Source organism: Ceratina calcarata, unplaced genomic scaffold (genome assembly GCF_001652005.2).
Source record: "Ceratina calcarata isolate Rehan_Ccalc_2016 unplaced genomic scaffold, ASM165200v1 scaffold191.2, whole genome shotgun sequence".
NCBI lineage: Eukaryota > Metazoa > Arthropoda > Insecta > Hymenoptera > Apidae > Ceratina > Ceratina calcarata.
In genome coordinates, this window is record NW_017140615.1 from 260,992 (window position 1) to 268,908 (window position 7,917).

The window sequence follows — 7,917 nt, forward strand, 5'->3', positions numbered from 1 at the left end:
CTTTTTAGCACGTAGCTATTTATTATTAGCATTGTTCTTCCGACGTCTGATTTCTTTTTAATTATAGGAAATGCGTTTTTCTGAAGTACATAAACTTTTGGGATTGATTGTATAGCCAATACATCCTTAATATGAAAGAGCATTTTGTTAGCATTGAACGCGTTCGATCGAAATACGAGAGAAAAACAGAGGGAGAGGGAGAAATGACGTGGTCGGTACTTGATCTTAAGTGAAATCTTTCGTTCGAAGTCGCTTGACCGGAGCAGAAGCAGGAGATGGACGCGGTGTCCGAGTCAGACTCGTCGGAGGGATGATAAATAGGCTCGCGTCGAGGGCGATCGAGTCCTAAATAATAGATCTAGCGTTCCCGGGAATGAGAGAATCGAGCACGGGAATAGCGGAATGAACATACATAGGAGGAGATTTGCGTTCATCGGAAGTCCACGGAAGGAGTGGCGCGTCGTTGAACCTGACGAACATTTTTATTTGAGAATTCGAAAATGTTTTTCAGTTCTGTAAGACGCGAACAGAATCGAAGAGAAATTTAACGAGCCACGTTCCTCGAAAACCTGGAACGAAATCGTTTTTCCCGGAATGCGTATTCCTGTTCTGAGACAATCGCGACGAGGGAACAAGTACTTTTACCTTGTATCGTAATAAAACCGTTCTCGGTGTCCATCGATTTTTCCATGAACGAGGTTCGGTCTGAAGCGTTATTTATTAGCGTTGGGACGATATTGTCCTAGGAATTGCGGGATTCGATTCGATTCGACTTAATTTAATTTAATAAAGGACCAGAAGCTATTCGATGGAATACTTAACGAACGATCTCCTGGAATATAGTATCGTTCAACTGGCCTTTCTCGTATTTGTTCGTTTTCTCGTTCGATCATAGATTTCTCGTTGCGCGAGGATCTCGGAAATCTGTTACTAAATTTTCGGTAAGCTCAAACCACAGCTATTTCTTTCATGTAGTATCGAGCGTTGCAACGATATATGTATACTTAAAGTTGCATGACTGGTTCCATAAAGATCCTTTAGGTATTGTGTAGGGCTATACGTAGGTGCTCGATTGGTCGGCAGAGATTCGCGTGACACTGCGATAACGACGAAATAAACGAGTGAGAGCAATGCAATGCGACTCTCTACCGACCCGACAACGCGCCACGTAACATTATGACACTTATCGTCGCGCGATTAAAGGAAATCGTTATTAATTACGTGTTCGCTCTGGTTTTCGACTAATTACGTTATCGTCGATCAAGGCCACGGTTAAGAACCGGTTCGTGGCGCTATTCTACCGACCGCTCCAAAGACTGGATCGCGATTCCCGATACACGAAAGAAAAATGACTTCGGAACGATTCCAATTTCCTTTCGTTCCTTCTCGCGCGACGAGAGTAGTTTGACAGGCTGAGGGATGGAAAATGGAAGATAGACTCTCCTACCTTAGAACCGCAGACACGCTACGAAACTGATCTATAATCGTAATCTTTCCAACGAATAATACTCCGCCGTGTATTTCGGTGGCACTCGTGAATCTTTCTCCGAAATAAACGCGATTTTACCGCGAAACAACGAGGAAGAAAAAAGAGAGCTCGCGCGGTAGTGGCGCATCGGAGCGAACGTTGTTTAAATCCTACGAAAGAAGCGGCTCGGAGAATTTAATTAAAGCGGTGCGCTCGTCGACGGTCTCTGAAATTTTTTTCAACTCTCCCTCGGCGTCTCGTCGTACCCAACCACTAGTTGCCATCTGTTCCGCACGCTCTCCCTCTCTCTCCCCCTCCTCTCTCTCTCTCTCTCTCTCTCTTTCTCCCGCTCTCTTCGGGAGCTCTTCCACGGTGATTCTCGGGAACGCGGCCACTCCGACAAAATCAACTACCTGTGGATGCGACTCGAACGACTTCGCGATACCCCACCGATTCACCGCCAATTATGACCGATAAATTTTCAATAATGCGAATCTCGTTTCCATGATCATCGTCGATCGAAGGATCGCCGTCGTGTGCTCGAATGGAGTAACATGGAAACGAATTCGTTCCTAGTTGATTCTATGGATAATCGTCCCGGGGTACCGAAAACCATTCAAATTGCGATTAATTTTCGTCATGGAGCAGCGTTCTCCGGATTCGAATTAAACGAACCGCGCGGGCTAACGCAATTATTACTGACCATTAAGCAAATTCGTCGGAATTGCAGAGACAGCCCCGTCGTCTCATCCCTGTCCAAACGAAAATCTCCGCTTACCACCCTCGGTCGAATTAAAGAACCCTTCGGTCCACCGCATCGGCTTCGAGTTCCCCATTTGCTCGCTCACTCACATCGGTCGCTGTCTTAGCTAGCTATGAAACAGACCGGACGATCGGACGGACGGTGGCTCGTAAATTATTCGCAGCACGTTCTTTACGACGCGAAAGGAATCGGTTTAGGGTGAACGGGCAGCGACAGGATTCTCGAGATCGTTTTTCTTTAGAGAAGCACGCGTACACGTTTATTTCTCGAACGGTATTGGTGTAAGCGTAGAAACGAAAAGGTCGCGTCGTAGAAAGGATTTACGCCCACGAGGGCAGGGCACGGTATCGACGAACGGGAGGAGACTCCCCCGGGTGGAATTTATTAATCTCGCACGCGGCCGAACGTTATTCTCGCATCGAGTTTCCACGCGGATTCGGGATCCTGGGATCCGTTTAAATCGTGGATAGGGACGATAAATCTAGCAAATCCGTTTAAACGCGTACGCGTTAGTCGATATATACTCCGCCGTGTATTTCGGTGGCACTCGTGAATCTTTCTCCGAAATAAACGCGATTTTACCGCGAAACAACGAGGAAGAAAAAAGAGAGCTCGCGCGGTAGTGGCGCATCGGAGCGAACGTTGTTTAAATCCTACGAAAGAAGCGGCTCGGAGAATTTAATTAAAGCGGTGCGCTCGTCGACGGTCTCTGAAATTTTTTTCAACTCTCCCTCGGCGTCTCGTCGTACCCAACCACTAGTTGCCATCTGTTCCGCACGCTCTCCCTCTCTCTCCCCCTCCTCTCTCTCTCTCTCTCTCTCTCTTTCTCCCGCTCTCTTCGGGAGCTCTTCCACGGTGATTCTCGGGAACGCGGCCACTCCGACAAAATCAACTACCTGTGGATGCGACTCGAACGACTTCGCGATACCCCACCGATTCACCGCCAATTATGACCGATAAATTTTCAATAATGCGAATCTCGTTTCCATGATCATCGTCGATCGAAGGATCGCCGTCGTGTGCTCGAATGGAGTAACATGGAAACGAATTCGTTCCTAGTTGATTCTATGGATAATCGTCCCGGGGTACCGAAAACCATTCAAATTGCGATTAATTTTCGTCATGGAGCAGCGTTCTCCGGATTCGAATTAAACGAACCGCGCGGGCTAACGCAATTATTACTGACCATTAAGCAAATTCGTCGGAATTGCAGAGACAGCCCCGTCGTCTCATCCCTGTCCAAACGAAAATCTCCGCTTACCACCCTCGGTCGAATTAAAGAACCCTTCGGTCCACCGCATCGGCTTCGAGTTCCCCATTTGCTCGCTCACTCACATCGGTCGCTGTCTTAGCTAGCTATGAAACAGACCGGACGATCGGACGGACGGTGGCTCGTAAATTATTCGCAGCACGTTCTTTACGACGCGAAAGGAATCGGTTTAGGGTGAACGGGCAGCGACAGGATTCTCGAGATCGTTTTTCTTTAGAGAAGCACGCGTACACGTTTATTTCTCGAACGGTATTGGTGTAAGCGTAGAAACGAAAAGGTCGCGTCGTAGAAAGGATTTACGCCCACGAGGGCAGGGCACGGTATCGACGAACGGGAGGAGACTCCCCCGGGTGGAATTTATTAATCTCGCACGCGGCCGAACGTTATTCTCGCATCGAGTTTCCACGCGGATTCGGGATCCTGGGATCCGTTTAAATCGTGGATAGGGACGATAAATCTAGCAAATCCGTTTAAACGCGTACGCGTTAGTCGATACTACGCGAGCGACATATTTACGTTTCTCCCGTTGTCGTTTACTCGAATTATCCCGGCCGGTATCCGTAATTCGCACGGTTACTCGCATCCGGGCTCCTTTGCTAAACCGCATCCGTTGTTTTCGTTGCTTTCTCGACGTTAAGTGGTATTTACTTATTCCCGTTTGCTCGCTTTTCGCTTTAAGGTCAGCGTGCTCGTAATTAAGTCGCCACGCTGCTTTCATACCAGCGTTTCCTGTCATTTCAGTTAATTTCGTTGAACTTGTCTGTCGAGGACAACGCGCGCGTTACGTACGTTAGTTATGGCGTTGCGTCAGCGACGAAAATCGCAGCGCGTCGTCCGACCAACAATCGACTTGTACTACTGAAACTCGGTACTAGTCGAACTCGAAACGAAAGATATCGCTTCGTCGAAAGAAGTCCATTTGGTCGAAGGGAAACGGGGAAGATCGATCGGGCGGCATCGGTTTCCGGCAAAGACCTCGTTTCAATCGCAAATCTGACCCGTTACCTCCTCCTCTGGTCTCGCTCGCGCAAAGGGATCAAAGGGCAGCAGCCAACGAGCGTACGAAACGCGCGTGCTCTCCCGTAATTGACTATCCGCTTTCTCTCTCCGCACCGCCGGTGACTCCATTTTTCCTTCCTCTCTCCACCCTTCCCTTTCCCGTCGGTTTCTCGAAACTGCTTGCCTGCGACCGACCTGCTTGCTTTGTCGTCGAAACAAGGAATCACCGTCAATTTCCTTTATGTCGATTTCGATTTATTGCAAATGACTCGTTAAACGTTGGGGACAACGAAATGTATTTCAAACGAAAGTTGCAAATACTCTTGTCGTCTGCGAACAAGTTTACCTTCGAAACGCTACTGCGACCCTTAATGTGTATTTTACTTTATTTCGAAGTTTGAACCATCGATCGGTGGATCGATCGCGGAAGTCTAATCGAGAAGGGGAAAGAAATAAATTAACAGGCTTCCTCCCTCTCCTTTATTTCGTCCCGTCGATAAATGGGGACAAAGGAAGACGAGAACAGAGAGCCATCCACGATTCGAAAATATCTGTAACGCGAAAGATTTAGTTTTCCGTTGTTTTTCCGCTGCAAGCGTGCGCGTTTACGTCTACGGTTCCGCGAGAGATAAAAAGGTCGGGAGAGTAGGAAGATGGATACTTGGTTTCGCGCGGAACCGTAAAGATTTATGCTCGACGTTACGGATTATCGCAGCCTCGGAATAAAATTATCTCTGGCAAACGGGCTGAGCTCGTATCGCGCATACGCGCGCAGGGGATGCTAGCATCCCCGTCGTCGTTTGCCATCGTTCCACGAGTGCGAGTGCGTGCCAACTGTTGCGAACGGTAGGGGAATCCCGAAACGATACGTAGGAATGCGCTGCTGACGTTTTATCGCGGTACTGGACAGATTTACGATTCTCGGCACGGTGGCCAGGGGATCCAGCCGGATCGACGTTCTCCCATTTTCATCCTTTCCCGGCTTCTCGTTATTCTCGTTTACGGAACGAATGTTTTTGAGATGTATCCCGTGGATGGTCCGCGTCGTTTAGTTTTTTCGACATCGAAGGTCGATCGATTCTCGAGGGATGGAAATGAATTTCGTAGTTAGGAATACGTGCACGTAGAATACTGGAGCAGATAGGCAAAGGTGCGCGTATAAGAGAAAAGTTTATCCGATCCTTCTTACGCGAGAATTCCCGTTGGCAGCGCTGGCACTTTGCCCTTTTGGCTCCGACTTCGTTCCTCGTTGGCAAAACGTTCTCGGTACCGTGGGAGACGATTCGCGAACGCCTCCGACCCACGTTCCCGATGTTCCGAGATCGGTCTACATTTTTTAGGTCGCGCACGCGTCTCAAAAATCGTTCGATCTCTGTCCGGACTTCTGAGATTGAAAAAAGCTTCGTCATCGACGCCGATGGAGATCGTCGCCCTGTACTCTATTACCAAGAGCTAGGATTTCGATTACAAAAGCAGTTTTCGTTCGGGACGAGTTCAGGATATCGGATAGCTCCGATCGATCCCGTTACGCAACACTCGACGGGATCGACTGGAGTTGCTTTTTCGGGGGAACGATGAAACGAATAGGATCGGAAAGACGTTCCTTAGAAATTGAAAACAGAAGCACCTTGTTTCACGACTCGTCGAAAGTTCCCTTATAAAGTTCAACGATCGATGCCGCGAGACGAGATGCATCAGCTGTTGCGACACAGTTTCGTCGTACGTCGTACGGCACATGGCACGATTATTCGCGACGCGACGACGAGGCGCAAGGACGGTAGCATAGTTTGTACGCCGTGCCGATACACGGTAAATAGGACACGCGGTGCGATACGTTCGCGCGTATCCACGCGTATCCTGTATACGAACAACGATACAAGTTCGAACGCGGGAACGTTTGTTTCGAGTTCGTTACAATGACTCAGAATTGACCGCGGGAAGAACGTCGTTCTCCGTTCTTGCGATTCGATCTTATCGTTGGAAGGAGACACAGCCGTTGGATTCTCGTTTGGGAACCTGTTATCGAAATCGCGGATCCTGTTTTCCCTTCAGGCAGCGGGCGAAAGAGCACGGAGGCGCGGAGCGGCGTTGGCGTGGGTCAGTAGCAGATAGGATAGGACGGGACGGAAAGGGCAACGCGATATTCGATAGGGATGGCTGGTGCCACCCTAACGCGGCACGTGGGTCGCAACCAGGTGTTGCCTGCGCCTGCACCCTGCATAGCAGTCCGTGGGTCGATGCCGACACGCGACGCACGCGCGGCGCCCCTACTCTGCGTTCTATTCTACCCTCGCTGTCGCTGCTGCCAAGACCTTCGTCTTTCTCCTTTCGCTTCTCCGTCCTCGATTTTACCCGTTTCGCGGGACGGAGAAGGAGCTGCACCCTCGGAGATCTCACCCCGACGCGTGCCACCCAATTTACCACCTCCTTCTCCTTCTCTTTCTCTTTCCTCGGTCCTGACTACCAACAAGTTCGCGTCCTGGCGTCACCGTTATGCAGCCAGTCTTCCATAGGAATCGTCGTTGGTCGGACCATCCCCTTTGGAGTTTACACGCTCTCGGCGGTGACGCTGCCCGGCCAGCTGTTCTCTCTTCCGCTACTCTACTCTATTTCGATCTCCTTCTCTCTCTCTCTCTCTCTCTTTCCGTTCTATCCCTCGTCGATGTCTACATTCGACACGGGTACCGCTTGCACACCTCGCGTCCCTCGCGAACAGTTTCGACGGGGCTCGATTTCTTTTTTTTTTTACCAAGGGTTCGCTAACCTCCAGACCGACGCTCGGTCTGGATTTAAACGAGCTTCCGCTCTCGGATGGATTTACGGGCCGCGCGGAGGAAATTAAGTCTCGATCGAACGAGAATTAATTCGATACTCTCCGCAGAGGTATCGTTCTCTTTTTGTCGACGCCCGAGGCCGAGTTTCTTTTCTCGGCGAAACATACAACGCGGTAAATCGTATCGTTGAAGAATCTGATTTGGCTAGGTCGAAAGTACAATTTACTTTGTTACAAAGATTACCAAGCAATGACTGAGTGGAATCTCAAGACGTTTAATCGATGCTGATTGGAATCAATGGGGGAAGGCTGAGTTGTCGAATCATTGCGCGCTTTTTAAATTGTAGCCCTTCTCCTTTGATTCCACTCATTCCACTGTTCAACGTACGTACGTTGGTCGTACGTAGCGTTCCGCTGGGACGACACGGCGAAACGGCTTCCGCGCCAATGTCGATGTACGCGCGCGAACGTGTTGGTGCACACTTGTCAGCGAGTACGCACACACGCGAGAAGCCTGCAGGAATCGAGGGGTTGCGCAGCCGTCCCTCGGTTCGGGAGCATCGGCAGCGATATCCCGCCGCAACGGAGGGACGCAGGGGGTGTCGGTGGTCCCGTTCGAGGGTAGAACGAGAGAGAGAACGCGA